Source organism: Rhipicephalus microplus, unplaced genomic scaffold (genome assembly GCF_043290135.1).
Source record: "Rhipicephalus microplus isolate Deutch F79 unplaced genomic scaffold, USDA_Rmic scaffold_12, whole genome shotgun sequence".
In the NCBI taxonomy this organism is placed as follows: Eukaryota; Metazoa; Arthropoda; class Arachnida; order Ixodida; family Ixodidae; genus Rhipicephalus; species Rhipicephalus microplus.
This window is the reverse complement of record NW_027464585.1, coordinates 14,894,519-14,911,149: the sequence shown is the minus strand read 5'-3', so window position 1 is coordinate 14,911,149 and position 16,631 is coordinate 14,894,519. Positions and strand designations below refer to the sequence as shown.

General features: G+C 52.2%; 2 non-coding genes across 2 annotated transcripts; both read left to right on the top strand.

The window, feature by feature from the left end:
- The first annotated feature begins 3,821 nt into the window (after positions 1–3,821).
- On the top strand, positions 3,822–3,898 carry TRNAN-GUU (transfer RNA asparagine (anticodon GUU)). The gene has a single exon. It is a non-coding gene; the product is annotated as a tRNA-Asn (tRNA).
- An 11,539-nt stretch (positions 3,899–15,437) lies between these two features.
- On the top strand, positions 15,438–15,514 carry TRNAN-GUU (transfer RNA asparagine (anticodon GUU)). Its single transcript has one exon. It is a non-coding gene; the product is annotated as a tRNA-Asn (tRNA).
- The last annotated feature ends 1,117 nt before the right edge of the window (positions 15,515–16,631 follow it).

The following is a 16,631-nucleotide window of genomic DNA, read 5'->3' as shown; positions in this document are numbered from 1 at the left end:
GCAATTAGCTAGCGCGATCTGCAGTTAACCGAAAAGTTGGAGGTTCGAGCCCACCCGGTGGTGGTGCGGCGCTTTTTTTTTCTTTGGGGGCTGATAGCTTTGAAGATATGTTCTGATGGTGGTGAGAGTGGAGCAGGACTGTCTCCGTGGCGCAATTGGCTAGCGCAATCGGCTGTTAACCGAAAGCTTGGAGTTTCGAGCCCACCAGGTAATGGTGCGGCGCTTTTTTTTCTTTGGGCTGATAGCTTGAAGATATGTTCTGATGGTGGTGAGAGTGGAGCAGGACTGTCTCCGTGGCGCAATTGGCTAGTGCGATCGGCTGTTAACCGAGAGCTTGGAGTTTCGAGCCCACCCGGTAGTGGTGCGGCGCTTTTGTTCCTTTGGGCTGGAGCTTTGAAGATATGTTCTGAAGGTGTTGAGAGTGGAGCAGGACTGTCTCCGTGACGCAATTGGCCAGCGCGATCGGCTACTAACCGAAAGGTTGGAGTTTCGAGCCCACCCGGTGGTGGTGCGGCGCTTTTTTTTTCTTTGGGGGCTGACAGCTTTGAAGATATGTTCTGATGGTGGTGAGAGTGGAGCAGGACTGTCTCCGTGGCGCAATTGGCTAGCGCGATCGGCTGTTAACCGAAAGCTTGGAGTTTCGAGCCCACCCGGTAATGGTGCGGCGCTTTTTTTTCTTTGGGCTGATAGCTTGAAGATATGTTCTGATGGTGGTGAGAGTGGAGCAGGACTGTCTCCGTGGCGCAATTGGCTAGTGCGATCGGCTGTTAACCGAGAGCTTGGAGTTTCGAGCCCACCCGGTGGTGGTGCGGCGCTTTTTGTTTCTTTGGGCTGATAGCTTTAAAGATGTGTTCTGATGGTGGTGAGAGCGGAGCAGGACTGTCTCCGTGGCGCACTTGGCTAGCGCGATCAGCAGTTAACCGAAAGCTTGGAGTTTCGAGCCCACCCGGTAGTGGTGCGGCGCTTTTGTTCCTTTGGGCTGGAGCTTTGAAGATATGTTCTGAAGGTGTTGAGAGTGGAGCAGGACTGTCTCCGTGACGCAATTGGCCAGCGCGATCGGCTACTAACCGAAAGATTGGAGTTTCGAGCCCACCCGAGGACGGTGCGTCGCTTTTTTTTCTTTGCGCTGATAGCTTTGAAGATATGTTCTGATGGTGGTGAGAGTGGAGCACGACAGTCTCCGTGGCGCAATTGGCTAGTGCGATCGGCTACTAACCGAAAGGTTGGACTTTCGAGCCCACCCGAGGACGGTGTGTCGCTTTTTTTTCTTTGCGCTTATAGCTTTGAAGATATGTTTTGATGGTGGTGAGAGTGGAGCACGACTGTCTCCGTGGCGCCATTGGCTAACGCGATCGGCTGTTAATCGAAAGGTTGGATATTTGAGCCCACCAGGGGGTGGTGCGGCGCTTCTTTTTCTTTGGGCTGATAGCTCTTAAGAAATGTTCAGACGGTGGTAAGAGTGGAGCGCGACTGTCTCCATGGCGCAATTGGCTGTTAACTGAAAGGTTGGAGGTTTGAGCCCACCCGTGGACGGTGTGTCGCTTTTTTTTCTTTTCGCTGATAGCTTTGAAGATATGTTCTGATGGTGGTGAGAGTGGAGCACGACTGTCTCCGTGGCGCAATTGGCTAGCGCGATCTCCTGTTGACCGAAAGGTTGCAGGTTCGAGCCCACCCGGTGGTGGTGCGGCACTTCTTTTTCTTTGGGCTGATAGCTCTGAAGAAATGTTCTGACGGTCGTAAGAGTGGAGCACGACTGTCTCCGTGGCGCAATTGGCTAGTGCGATCGGCAGTTAACCGAAAAGTGGGAGGTTCGAGCCCACCCGGTGGTGATGCGGCGCTTTTTTTTCTTTGGGCTGATAGCTTTGAAGATATGTTCTGATGGTGGTGAGAGTATAGCAGGACTGTCTCCGTGGCGCAATTTGCTAGCGCGATCGGCTGTTAACCGAAAGGTTGGAGGTTTGAGCCCTCCCGCGAGTAGTGTGTAGCTTTTTTCTTTGCACTGATAGCTTTGGAAACATGTTCTGACGGTGGTGAGATTGGAGCACGACTGTCTCCGTGGCGCAATTGGCTATCGCGATCGGCTGTTAACTGAAAGGTTGGAGGTTCGAGCCCTCTCGATAGTGGTGTGTTGCTTTTTTTCTTTAGGCTGATAGCTCTGAAGAAATGTTCTGACGGTGGTAAGAGTGGAGCACGACTGTCTCCGTGGCGCAATTGGCTAGTGCGATCGGCAGTTAACCGAAAAGTTGGAGGTTCGAGCCCACCCAGTGGTGGTGCGGCGCATTTTTTTTCTTTGAGCTGATAGCTTTGAAGATATGTTCTGATGGTGGTGAGAGTGGAGCAGGACTGTCTCCGTGGCGCAATTTGCTAGCGCGATTGGCTGTTAACCGAAAGGTTGGAGGTTCGTGCCCTCCCACGAGTAGTGTGTAGCTTTTTTCTTTGCACTGATAGCTTTGGAAACATGTTCTGACGGTGGTGAGATTGGAGCACGACTGTCTCCGTGGCGCAATTGGCTATCGCGATCGGCTGTTAACTGAAAGTTTGGAGGTTCAAGCCCTCTCGGGAGTGGTGTGTTGCTTTTTTTCTTTAGGCTGATAGCTTTGAAGATATAATCTGATGGTGGTGAGAGTGCAGCAGGACTGTCTCCGTGGCGCACTTGGCTGGAGCGATCGGCTGTTAACCGAAAGGTTGGAGGTTCGAGCCCACCCGGTGGTGGTGGTGCGGCGCTTTTTTTTTCTTTGGGCTGATAGCTTTGAAGATATGTTCTGATGGTGGTGAGAGTATAGCAGGACTGTCTCCGTGGCGCAATTAGCTTGCGCGATCGGCTGTTAACCGAAAGGTTGGAGGTTCGAGCCCTCCCGCGAGTAGTGTGTAGCTTTTTTCTTTGCGCTGATAGCTTTGAAGATATGTTCTGATGGTGGTGAGAGTGGAGCACGACTGTCTCCGTGGCGCAATTTGCTAGCGCAATCGGCTGTTAACCGAAAGGTTGGTGGTTCGAGCCCTCCCGGGAATGGTGTGTTGCTTTTTTTTTGCGCTGATAGCTTTGCAGACATGTTCTGACGGTGGTGAGATTAGAGCACGACTGTCTCCGTGGCGCAATTGGCTATCGCGATCGGCTGTTAACTGAAAGGTTGGAGGTTCGAGCCCTCCCGGGAGTGGTGTGTTGCTTTTTTTTTCTTTAGGCTGATAGCTTTGAAGATATATTCTGATGGTGTTGAGAGTGGAGCGGGACTGTCTCCGTGGCGCAATTGGCTAGAGCGATCGGCTGTTAACCAAAAAGTTTGAGATTCGAGCCCACCCGGCGGAGGTGCGGCGGTTTTTTTTTCTTTGGGCTGATAGCTTTGAAGATATGTTCTGATGGTGGTGAGAGTGGAGCAGGTCTATCTCCGTTGCGCAATTGGCTAGCGCTATCGGCTGTTAACCGAAAGGTTGGAGGTTCGAGCCCACCCGGTGGTGCTGCGGCGCTTTTTTTTCTTTGAGCTGATAGCTCTGAACAACTGTTCTGACGGTGGTGACAGTGGAGCAGGACTGTCTCCGCGGCGCAATCGGCTAGCACGTTCGGTTGTCAACCGAAAACTTGGAGTTTCGAGCCCTCCCGGGAGTGGCGTGTTGCTTTTTTCTTTGCGCTGATAGCTTTAAGATATTCTCTGATGGTGGTGAGAGTGGAGCACGACAGTCTCCGTGGCGCAATTGGCTAGCGCGATCGGCTGTTAGCCGAAAGGTTGGAGGTTCGAGCCCACCCGGTGGTGGTGGTGCGGCGCTTTTTTTTTCTTTGGGCTGATAGCTTTGAAGATATGTTCTGATGGTGGTGAGAGTGGAACAGGACTTTCTCCGTGGCGCAATTGGTTAGCGCAATCGGCTGTTAACCGAAAGGTTGGAGGTTCGAGCCCTCCCGGGAGTGGCGTGTTGCTTTTTTCTTTGCGCTGATAGCTTTGAAGATATCTTCTGATGGTGGTGAGAGTGGAGCACGACTGTCTCCGTGGCGCAATTGGCTAGCGCGATCGGCTGTTAACCGAAAGGTTGGAGGTTCGAGCCCACCCGGTGGTGGTGCGGCGCTTTTTTTTCTTTGGGCTGATAGCTTTGAAGATATGTTCTGATGGTGGTGAGAGTGGAGCAGGACTGTCTCCGTGGCGCAATTGGTTAGCGCAATCGGCTGTTAACCGAAAGGTTGGAGGTTCGAGCCCTCCCGGGAGTGGCGTGTTGCTTTTTTCTTTGCGCTGATAGCTTTGAAGATATGTTCTGATGGTGGTGAGAGTGGAGCACGACTGTCTCCGTGGCGCAATTGGCTAGCGCGATCGGCTGTTAACCGAAAGGTTGGAGGTTCGAGCCCACCCGGTGGTGGTGCGGCGCTTTTTTTTCTTTGGGCTGATAGCTTTGAAGATATGTTCTGATGGTGGTGAGAGTATAGCAGGACTGTCTCTGTGGCGCAATTTGCTAGCGCTATCGGCTGTTAACCGGAAGGTTGGAGGTTCGAGCCCTCCCGCGAGTAGTGTGTAGCTTTTTTCTTTGCACTGATAGCTTTGGAAACATGTTCTGACGGTGGTGAGATTGGAGCACAACTGTCTCCGTGGCGCAATTGGCTATCGCCATCGGCTGTTAACTGAAAAAGTGGAGGTTCGAGCCCTCTCGGGAGTGGTGTGTTGCTTTTTTTCTTTAGGCTGATAGCTTTGAAGATATGTTCTGATGGTGGTGAGAGTGGAGCAGGACTGTCTCAGTGGCGCAATTGGCGAGCGCGATCGGCTGTTAACCGAAAGGTTGGAGGTTCGATCCCACCCGGTGGTGTTGCGGCGCTTTTTGTTTCTTTGGGCTGATAGCTTTAAAGATGTGTCCTGATGGTGGTGAGAGCGGAGCAAGACTGTCTCCGTGGCGCAATTGGCTAGTGCGATCGGCTGTTAACCGAGAGCTTGGAGTTTCGAGCCCACCCGGTGGAGGTGTGGCGCTTCTTTTTCTTTGGGCTGATAGCTCTTAAGAAATGTTCTGACGGTGGTAAGAGTGGAGCACGACTTTCTCCGTGGCGCAATTGGCTAGCGCGATCTGCAGTTAACCGAAAAGTTGGAGGTTCGAGCCCACCCGGTGGTGGTGCGGCGCTTTTTTTTTTCTTTGGGGGCTGATAGCTTTGAAGATATGTTCTGATGGTGGTGAGAGTATAGCAGGACTGTCTCCGTGGCGCAATTGGCTAGCGCAATCGGCTGTTAACCGAAAGCTTGGAGTTTCGAGCCCACCAGGTAATGGTGCGGCGCTTTTTTTTCTTTGGGCTGATAGCTTGAAGATATGTTCTGATGGTGGTGAGAGTGGAGCAGGACTGTCTCCGTGGCGCAATTGGCTAGTGCGATCGGCTGTTAACCGAGAGCTTGGAGTTTCGAGCCCACCCGGTAGTGGTGCGGCGCTTTTGTTCCTTTGGGCTGGAGCTTTGAAGATATGTTCTGAAGGTGTTGAGAGTGGAGCAGGACTGTCTCCGTGACGCAATTGGCCAGCGCGATCGGCTACTAACCGAAAGGTTGGAGTTTCGAGCCCACCCGGTGGTGGTGCGGCGCTTTTTTTTTCTTTGGGGGCTGACAGCTTTGAAGATATGTTCTGATGGTGGTGAGAGTGGAGCAGGACTGTCTCCGTGGCGCAATTGGCTAGCGCGATCGGCTGTTAACCGAAAGCTTGGAGTTTCGAGCCCACCCGGTAATGGTGCGGCGCTTTTTTTTCTTTGGGCTGATAGCTTGAAGATATGTTCTGATGGTGGTGAGAGTGGAGCAGGACTGTCTCCGTGGCGCAATTGGCTAGTGCGATCGGCTGTTAACCGAGAGCTTGGAGTTTCGAGCCCACCCGGTGGTGGTGCGGCGCTTTTTGTTTCTTTGGGCTGATAGCTTTAAAGATGTGTTCTGATGGTGGTGAGAGCGGAGCAGGACTGTCTCCGTGGCGCACTTGGCTAGCGCGATCAGCAGTTAACCGAAAGCTTGGAGTTTCGAGCCCACCCGGTAGTGGTGCGGCGCTTTTGTTCCTTTGGGCTGGAGCTTTGAAGATATGTTCTGAAGGTGTTGAGAGTGGAGCAGGACTGTCTCCGTGACGCAATTGGCCAGCGCGATCGGCTACTAACCGAAAGATTGGAGTTTCGAGCCCACCCGAGGACGGTGCGTCGCTTTTTTTTCTTTGCGCTGATAGCTTTGAAGATATGTTCTGATGGTGGTGAGAGTGGAGCACGACAGTCTCCGTGGCGCAATTGGCTAGTGCGATCGGCTACTAACCGAAAGGTTGGACTTTCGAGCCCACCCGAGGACGGTGTGTCGCTTTTTTTTCTTTGCGCTTATAGCTTTGAAGATATGTTTTGATGGTGGTGAGAGTGGAGCACGACTGTCTCCGTGGCGCCATTGGCTAACGCGATCGGCTGTTAATCGAAAGGTTGGATATTTGAGCCCACCAGGGGGTGGTGCGGCGCTTCTTTTTCTTTGGGCTGATAGCTCTTAAGAAATGTTCAGACGGTGGTAAGAGTGGAGCGCGACTGTCTCCATGGCGCAATTGGCTGTTAACTGAAAGGTTGGAGGTTTGAGCCCACCCGTGGACGGTGTGTCGCTTTTTTTTCTTTTCGCTGATAGCTTTGAAGATATGTTCTGATGGTGGTGAGAGTGGAGCACGACTGTCTCCGTGGCGCAATTGGCTAGCGCGATCTCCTGTTGACCGAAAGGTTGCAGGTTCGAGCCCACCCGGTGGTGGTGCGGCACTTCTTTTTCTTTGGGCTGATAGCTCTGAAGAAATGTTCTGACGGTCGTAAGAGTGGAGCACGACTGTCTCCGTGGCGCAATTGGCTAGTGCGATCGGCAGTTAACCGAAAAGTGGGAGGTTCGAGCCCACCCGGTGGTGATGCGGCGCTTTTTTTTCTTTGGGCTGATAGCTTTGAAGATATGTTCTGATGGTGGTGAGAGTATAGCAGGACTGTCTCCGTGGCGCAATTTGCTAGCGCGATCGGCTGTTAACCGAAAGGTTGGAGGTTTGAGCCCTCCCGCGAGTAGTGTGTAGCTTTTTTCTTTGCACTGATAGCTTTGGAAACATGTTCTGACGGTGGTGAGATTGGAGCACGACTGTCTCCGTGGCGCAATTGGCTATCGCGATCGGCTGTTAACTGAAAGGTTGGAGGTTCGAGCCCTCTCGATAGTGGTGTGTTGCTTTTTTTCTTTAGGCTGATAGCTCTGAAGAAATGTTCTGACGGTGGTAAGAGTGGAGCACGACTGTCTCCGTGGCGCAATTGGCTAGTGCGATCGGCAGTTAACCGAAAAGTTGGAGGTTCGAGCCCACCCAGTGGTGGTGCGGCGCATTTTTTTTCTTTGAGCTGATAGCTTTGAAGATATGTTCTGATGGTGGTGAGAGTGGAGCAGGACTGTCTCCGTGGCGCAATTTGCTAGCGCGATTGGCTGTTAACCGAAAGGTTGGAGGTTCGTGCCCTCCCACGAGTAGTGTGTAGCTTTTTTCTTTGCACTGATAGCTTTGGAAACATGTTCTGACGGTGGTGAGATTGGAGCACGACTGTCTCCGCGGCGCAATCGGCTAGCACGTTCGGTTGTCAACCGAAAACTTGGAGTTTCGAGCCCTCCCGGGAGTGGCGTGTTGCTTTTTTCTTTGCGCTGATAGCTTTAAGATATTCTCTGATGGTGGTGAGAGTGGAGCACGACAGTCTCCGTGGCGCAATTGGCTAGCGCGATCGGCTGTTAGCCGAAAGGTTGGAGGTTCGAGCCCACCCGGTGGTGGTGGTGCGGCGCTTTTTTTTTCTTTGGGCTGATAGCTTTGAAGATATGTTCTGATGGTGGTGAGAGTGGAACAGGACTGTCTCCGTGGCGCAATTGGTTAGCGCAATCGGCTGTTAACCGAAAGGTTGGAGGTTCGAGCCCTCCCGGGAGTGGCGTGTTGCTTTTTTCTTTGCGCTGATAGCTTTGAAGATATCTTCTGATGGTGGTGAGAGTGGAGCACGACTGTCTCCGTGGCGCAATTGGCTAGCGCGATCGGCTGATAACCGAAAGGTTGGAGGTTCGAGCCCACCCGGTGGTGGTGCGGCGCTTTTTTTTCTTTGGGCTGATAGCTTTGAAGATATGTTCTGATGGTGGTGAGAGTGGAGCAGGACTGTCTCCGTGGCGCAATTGGTTAGCGCAATCGGCTGTTAACCGAAAGGTTGGAGGTTCGAGCCCTCCCGGGAGTGGCGTGTTGCTTTTTTCTTTGCGCTGATAGCTTTGAAGATATGTTCTGATGGTGGTGAGAGTGGAGCACGACTGTCTCCGTGGCGCAATTGGCTAGCGCGATCGGCTGTTAACCGAAAGGTTGGAGGTTCGAGCCCACCCGGTGGTGGTGCGGCACTTTTTTTTCTTTGGGCTGATAGCTTTGAAGATATGTTCTGATGGTGGTGAGAGTATAGCAGGACTGTCTCTGTGGCGCAATTTGCTAGCGCTATCGGCTGTTAACCGGAAGGTTGGAGGTTCGAGCCCTCCCGCGAGTAGTGTGTAGCTTTTTTCTTTGCACTGATAGCTTTGGAAACATGTTCTGACGGTGGTGAGATTGGAGCACAACTGTCTCCGTGGCGCAATTGGCTATCGCCATCGGCTGTTAACTGAAAAAGTGGAGGTTCGAGCCCTCTCGGGAGTGGTGTGTTGCTTTTTTTCTTTAGGCTGATAGCTTTGAAGATATGTTCTGATGGTGGTGAGAGTGGAGCAGGACTGTCTCAGTGGCGCAATTGGCGAGCGCGATCGGCTGTTAACCGAAAGGTTGGAGGTTCGAGCCCACCCGGTGGTGTTGCGGCGCTTTTTGTTTCTTTGGGCTGATAGCTTTAAAGATGTGTCCTGATGGTGGTGAGAGCGGAGCAAGACTGTCTCCGTGGCGCAATTGGCTAGTGCGATCGGCTGTTAACCGAGAGCTTGGAGTTTCGAGCCCACCCGGTGGAGGTGTGGCGCTTCTTTTTCTTTGGGCTGATAGCTCTTAAGAAATGTTCTGACGGTGGTAAGAGTGGAGCACGACTTTCTCCGTGGCGCAATTGGCTAGCGCGATCTGCAGTTAACCGAAAAGTTGGAGGTTCGAGCCCACCCGGTGGTGGTGCGGCGCTTTTTTTTTCTTTGGGGGCTGATAGCTTTGAAGATATGTTCTGATGGTGGTGAGAGTGGAGCAGGACTGTCTCCGTGGCGCAATTGGCTAGCGCAATCGGCTGTTAACCGAAAGCTTGGAGTTTCGAGCCCACCAGGTAATGGTGCGGCGCTTTTTTTTCTTTGGGCTGATAGCTTGAAGATATGTTCTGATGGTGGTGAGAGTGGAGCAGGACTGTCTCCGTGGCGCAATTGGCTAGTGCGATCGGCTGTTAACCGAGAGCTTGGAGTTTCGAGCCCACCCGGTAGTGGTGCGGCGCTTTTGTTCCTTTGGGCTGGAGCTTTGAAGATATGTTCTGAAGGTGTTGAGAGTAAAGCAGGACTGTCTCCGTGACGCAATTGGCCAGCGCGATCGGCTACTAACCGAAAGGTTGGAGTTTCGAGCCCACCCGAGGACGGTGCGTCGCTTTTTTTTCTTTGCGCTGATAGCTTTGAAGATATGTTCTGATGGTGGTGAGAGTGGAGCACGACAGTCTCCGTGGCGCAATTGGCTAGCGCGATCGGCTACTAACCGAAAGGTTGGACTTTCGAGCCCACCCGAGGAAGGTGTGTCGCTTTTTTTTCTTTGCGCTTATAGCTTTGAAGATATGTTTTGATGGTGGTGAGAGTGGAGCACGACTGTCTCCGTGGCGCCATTGGCTAACGCGATCGGCTGTTAATCGAAAGGTTGGATATTTGAGCCCACCAGGGGGTGGTGCGGCGCTTCTTTTTCTTTGGGCTGATAGCTCTTAAGAAATGTTCAGACGGTGGTAAGAGTGGAGCGCGACTGTCTCCGTGGCGCAATTGGCTGTTAACTGAAAGGTTGGAGGTTTGAGCCCACCCGGGGACGGTGTGTCGCTTTTTTTTCTTTTCGCTGATAGCTTTGAAGATATGTTCTGATGGTGGTGAGAGTGGAGCACGACTGTCTCCGTGGCGCAATTGGCTAGCGCGATCTGCTATTGACCGAAAGGTTGCAGGTTCGAGCCCACCCGGTGGTGGTGCGGCACTTCTTTTTCTTTGGGCTGATAGCTCTGAAGAAATGTTCTGACGGTCGTAAGAGTGGAGCACGACTGTCTCCGTGGCGCAATTGGCTAGTGCGATCGGCAGTTAACCAAAAAGTGGGAGGTTCGAGCCCACCCGGTGGTGATGCGGCGCTTTTTTTTCTTTGGGCTGATAGCTTTGAAGATATGTTCTGATGGTGGTGAGAGTATAGCAGGACTGTCTCCGTGGCGCAATTTGCTAGCGCGATCGGCTGTTAACCGAAAGGTTGGAGGTTTGAGCCCTCCCGCGACTAGTGTGTAGCTTTTTTCTTTGCACTGATAGCTTTGGAAACATGTTCTGACGGTGGTGAGATTGAAGCACGACTGTCTCCGTGGCGCAATTGGCTATCGCGATCGGCTGTTAACTGAAAGGTTGGAGGTTCGAGCCCTCTCGATAGTGGTGTGTTGCTTTTTTTCTTTAGGCTGATAGCTCTGAAGAAATGTTCTGACGGTGGTAAGAGTGGAGCACGACTGTCTCCGTGGCGCAATTGGCTAGTGCGATCGGCAGTTAACCGAAAAGTTGGAGGTTCGAGCCCACCCGGTGGTGGTGCGGTGCATTTTTTTCTTTGAGCTGATAGCTTTGAAGATATGTTCTGATGGTGGTGAGAGTGGAGCAGGACTGTCTCCGTGGCGCAATTTGCTGGCGCGATCGGCTGTTAACCGAAAGGTTGGAGGTTCGTGCCCTCCCACGAGTAGTGTGTAGCTTTTTTCTTTGCACTGATAGCTTTGGAAACATGTTCTGACGGTGGTGAGATTGGAGCACGACTGTCTCCGTGGCGCAATTGGCTATCGCGATCGGCTGTTAACTGAAAGGTTGGAGGTTCAAGCCCTCTCGGGAGTGGTGTGTTGCTTTTTTTCTTTAGGCTGATAGCTTTGAAGATATAATCTGATGGTGGTGAGAGTGCAGCAGGACTGTCTCCGTGGCGCACTTGGCTAGAGCGATCGGCTGTTAACCGAAAGTTTGGAAGTTCGAGCCCACCCGGTGGTGGTGCGGCGCTTTTTTTTTCTTTGGGCTGATAGCTTTGAAGATATGTTCTGATGGTGGTGAGAGTGGAGCAGGACTGTCTCCGTGGCGCAATTGGTTAGCGCAATCGGCTGTTAACCGAAAGGTTGGAGGTTCGAGCCCACCCGGGAGTGGTGTGTTGCTTTTTTCTTAGCGCTGATAGCTTTGAAGATATGTTCTGATGGTGGTGAGAGTGGAGCAGGACTATCTCCGTTGCGCAATTCGCTAGCGCGATCGGCTGTTAACCGAAAGGTTGGAGGTTCGTGCCCTCCCACGAGTAGTGTGTAGCTTTTTTCTTTGCACTGATAGCTTTGGAAACATGTTCTGACGGTGGTGAGACTGGAGCACGACTGTCTCCGTGGCGCAATTGGCTATCGCGATCGGCTGTTAACTGAAAGGTTGGAGGTTCAAGCCCTCTCGGGAGTGGTGTGTTGCTTTTTTTCTTTAGGCTGATAGCTTTGAAGATATAATCTGATGGTGGTGAGAGTGCAGCAGGACTGTCTCCGTGGCGCACTTGGCTAGAGCGATCGGCTGTTAACCGAAAGTTTGGAAGTTCGAGCCTACCCGGTGGTGGTGCGGCGCTTTTTTTTTCTTTGGGCTGATAGCTTTGAAGATATGTTCTGATAATGGTGAGAGTGGAGCAGGACTGTCTCCGTGGCGCAATTGGTTAGCGCAATCGGCTGTTAACCGAAAGGTTGGAGGTTCGAGCCCACCCGAGGAAGGTGTGTCGCTTTTTTTTCTTTGCGCTTATAGCTTTGAAGATATGTTTTGATGGTGGTGAGAGTGGAGCACGACTGTCTCCGTGGCGCCATTGGCTAACGCGATCGGCTGTTAATCGAAAGGTTGGATATTTGAGCCCACCAGGGGGTGGTGCGGCGCTTCTTTTTCTTTGGGCTGATAGCTCTTAAGAAATGTTCAGACGGTGGTAAGAGTGGAGCGCGACTGTCTCCGTGGCGCAATTGGCTGTTAACTGAAAGGTTGGAGGTTTGAGCCCACCCGGGGACGGTGTGTCGCTTTTTTTTCTTTTCGCTGATAGCTTTGAAGATATGTTCTGATGGTGGTGAGAGTGGAGCACGACTGTCTCCGTGGCGCAATTGGCTAGCGCGATCTGCTATTGACCGAAAGGTTGCAGGTTCGAGCCCACCCGGTGGTGGTGCGGCACTTCTTTTTCTTTGGGCTGATAGCTCTGAAGAAATGTTCTGACGGTCGTAAGAGTGGAGCACGACTGTCTCCGTGGCGCAATTGGCTAGTGCGATCGGCAGTTAACCAAAAAGTGGGAGGTTCGAGCCCACCCGGTGGTGATGCGGCGCTTTTTTTTCTTTGGGCTGATAGCTTTGAAGATATGTTCTGATGGTGGTGAGAGTATAGCAGGACTGTCTCCGTGGCGCAATTTGCTAGCGCGATCGGCTGTTAACCGAAAGGTTGGAGGTTTGAGCCCTCCCGCGACTAGTGTGTAGCTTTTTTCTTTGCACTGATAGCTTTGGAAACATGTTCTGACGGTGGTGAGATTGAAGCACGACTGTCTCCGTGGCGCAATTGGCTATCGCGATCGGCTGTTAACTGAAAGGTTGGAGGTTCGAGCCCTCTCGATAGTGGTGTGTTGCTTTTTTTCTTTAGGCTGATAGCTCTGAAGAAATGTTCTGACGGTGGTAAGAGTGGAGCACGACTGTCTCCGTGGCGCAATTGGCTAGTGCGATCGGCAGTTAACCGAAAAGTTGGAGGTTCGAGCCCACCCGGTGGTGGTGCGGTGCATTTTTTTTCTTTGAGCTGATAGCTTTGAAGATATGTTCTGATGGTGGTGAGAGTGGAGCAGGACTGTCTCCGTGGCGCAATTTGCTGGCGCGATCGGCTGTTAACCGAAAGGTTGGAGGTTCGTGCCCTCCCACGAGTAGTGTGTAGCTTTTTTCTTTGCACTGATAGCTTTGGAAACATGTTCTGACGGTGGTGAGATTGGAGCACGACTGTCTCCGTGGCGCAATTGGCTATCGCGATCGGCTGTTAACTGAAAGGTTGGAGGTTCAAGCCCTCTCGGGAGTGGTGTGTTGCTTTTTTTCTTTAGGCTGATAGCTTTGAAGATATAATCTGATGGTGGTGAGAGTGCAGCAGGACTGTCTCCGTGGCGCACTTGGCTAGAGCGATCGGCTGTTAACCGAAAGTTTGGAAGTTCGAGCCCACCCGGTGGTGGTGCGGCGCTTTTTTTTTCTTTGGGCTGATAGCTTTGAAGATATGTTCTGATGGTGGTGAGAGTGGAGCAGGACTGTCTCCGTGGCGCAATTGGTTAGCGCAATCGGCTGTTAACCGAAAGGTTGGAGGTTCGAGCCCACCCGGGAGTGGTGTGTTGCTTTTTTCTTAGCGCTGATAGCTTTGAAGATATGTTCTGATGGTGGTGAGAGTGGAGCAGGACTATCTCCGTTGCGCAATTCGCTAGCGCGATCGGCTGTTAACCGAAAGGTTGGAGGTTCGTGCCCTCCCACGAGTAGTGTGTAGCTTTTTTCTTTGCACTGATAGCTTTGGAAACATGTTCTGACGGTGGTGAGACTGGAGCACGACTGTCTCCGTGGCGCAATTGGCTATCGCGATCGGCTGTTAACTGAAAGGTTGGAGGTTCAAGCCCTCTCGGGAGTGGTGTGTTGCTTTTTTTCTTTAGGCTGATAGCTTTGAAGATATAATCTGATGGTGGTGAGAGTGCAGCAGGACTGTCTCCGTGGCGCACTTGGCTAGAGCGATCGGCTGTTAACCGAAAGTTTGGAAGTTCGAGCCTACCCGGTGGTGGTGCGGCGCTTTTTTTTTCTTTGGGCTGATAGCTTTGAAGATATGTTCTGATAATGGTGAGAGTGGAGCAGGACTGTCTCCGTGGCGCAATTGGTTAGCGCAATCGGCTGTTAACCGAAAGGTTGGAGGTTCGAGCCCACCCGGGAGTGGTGTGTTGCTTTTTTCTTTGCGCTGATAGCTTTGAAGATATGTTCTGATGGTGGTGAGAGTGGAGCACGACTGTCTCCGTGGCGCAATTTGCTAGCGCAATCGGCTGTTAACCGAAAGGTTGGTGGTTCGAGCCCTCCCGGGAGTGGTGTGTTGCTTTTTTTTTGCGCTGATAGCTTTGCAGACATGTTCTGACGGTGGTGAGATTAGAGCACGACTGTCTCCGTGGCGCAATTGGCTATCGCCATCGGCTGTTGACTGAAAAAGTGGAGGTTCGAGCCCTCTCGGGAGTGGTGTGTTGCTTTTTTTCTTTAGGCTGATAGCTTTGAAGATTTAACCTGATGGTGGTGAGAGTGCAGCAGGACTGTCTCCGTGGCGCAATTGGCTAGAGCGATCGGCTGTTAACCGAAAGGTTGGAAGTTCGAGCCCACCCGGTGGTGGTGCGGCGCTTTTTTTTTCTTTGGGCTGATAGCTTTGAAGATATGTTCTGATGGGGGTGAGAGTGGAGCAGGACTGTCTCCGTGGCGCAATTGGCTAGCGCGATCGGCTGTTAACCGAAAGGTTGGAGGTTTGAGCCCTCCCGCGAGTAGTGTGTAGCTTTTTTCTTTGCACTGATAGCTTTGGAAACATGTTCTGACGGTGGTGAGATTGGAGCACGACTGTCTCCGTGGCGCAATTGGCTATCGCGATTGGCTGTTAACTGAAAGGTTGGAGGTTCGAGCCCTCTCGATAGTGGTGTGTTGCTTTTTTTCTTTAGGCTGATAGCTCTGAAGAAATTTTCTGACGGTGGTTAGAGTGGAGCACGACTGTCTCCGTGGCGCAATTGGCTAGTGCGATCGGCAGTTAACCGAAAAGTTGGAGGTTCGAGCCCACCCGGTGGTGGTGCGGCGCTTTTTTTTCTTTGGGCTGATAGCTTTGAAGATATGTTCTGATGGTGGTGAGAGTGGAGCAGGACTGTCTCCGTTGCGCAATTTGCTAGCGCGATCGGCTGTTAACCGAAAGGTTGGAGGTTCGAGCCCTCCCACGAGTAGTGTGTAGCTTTTTTCTTTGCACTGATAGCTTTGGAAGCATGTTCTGACGGTGGTGAGATTGGAGCACGACTGTCTCCGTGGCGCAATTGGCTATCGCGATCGGCTGTTAACTGAAAGGTTGGAGGTTCAAGCCCTCTCGGGAGTGGTGTGTTGCTTTTTTTCTTTAGGCTGATAGCTTTGAAGATATAATCTGATGGTGGTGAGAGTGCAGCAGGACTGTCTCCGTGGCGCACTTGGCTAGAGCGATCGGCTGTTAACCGAAAGTTTGGAAGTTCGAGCCCACCCGGTGGTGGTGCGGCGCTTTTTTTTTCTTTGGGCTGATAGCTTTGAAGATATGTTCTGATGGTGGTGAGAGTGGAGCAGCACTGTCTCCGTGGCGCAATTGGTTAGCGCAGTCGGCTGTTAACCGAAAGGTTGGAGGTTCGAGCCCTCCCGGGAGTGGCGTGTTGCTTTTTTCTTTGCGCTGATAGCTTTGAAGATATGTTCTGATGGTGGTGAGAGTGGAGCACGACTGTCTCCGTGGCGCAATTGGCTAGCGCGATCGGCTGTTAACCGAAAGGTTGGAGGTTCGAGCCCACCCGGTGGTGGTGCGGCGCTTTTTTTTTCTTTGGGCTGATAGATTTGAAGATCTGTTCTGATGGTGGTGAGAGTATAGCAGGACTGTCTCTGTGGCGCAATTCGCTAGCGCTATCGGCTGTTAACCGAAAGGTTGGAGGTTCGAGCCCTCCCGCGAGTAGTGTGTAGCTTTTTTCTTTGCACTGATAGCTTTGGAAACATGTTCTGACGGTGGTGAGATTGGAGCACAACTGTCTCCGTGGCGCAATTGGCTATCGCCATCGGCTGTTAACTGAAAAAGTGGAGGTTCGAGCCCTCTCGGGAGTGGTGTGTTGCTTTTTTTCTTTAGGCTGATAGCTTTGAAGATATGTTCTGATGGTGGTGAGAGTGGAGCAGGACTGTCTCAGTGGCGCAATTGGCGAGCGCGATCGGCTGTTAACCGAAAGGTTGGAGGTTCGAGCCCACCCGGTGGTGTTGCGGCGCTTTTTGTTTCTTTGGGCTGATAGCTTTAAAGATTAGTCCTGATGGTGGTGAGAGCGGAGCAGGACTGTCTCCGTGGCGCAATTGGCTAGTGCGATCGGCTGTTAACCGAGAGCTTGGAGTTTCGAGCCCACCCGGTGGAGGTGTGGCGCTTCTTTTTCTTTGGGCTGATAGCTCTTAAGAAATGTTCTGACGGTGGTAAGAGTGGAGCACGACTTTCTCCGTGGCGCAATTGGCTAGCGCGATCTGCAGTTAACCGAAAAGTTGGAGGTTCGAGCCCACCCGGTGGTGGTGCGGCGCTTTTTTTTTCTTTGGGGGCTGATAGCTTTGAAGATATGTTCTGATGGTGGTGAGAGTGGAGCAGGACTGTCTCCGTGGCGCAATTGGCTAGCGCGATCGGCTGTTAACCGAAAGCTTGGAGTTTCGAGCCCACCCGGTAATGGTGCGGCGCTTTTTTTTTCTTTGGGCTGATAGCTTGAAGATATGTTCTGATGGTGGTGAGAGTGGAGCAGGACTGTCTCCG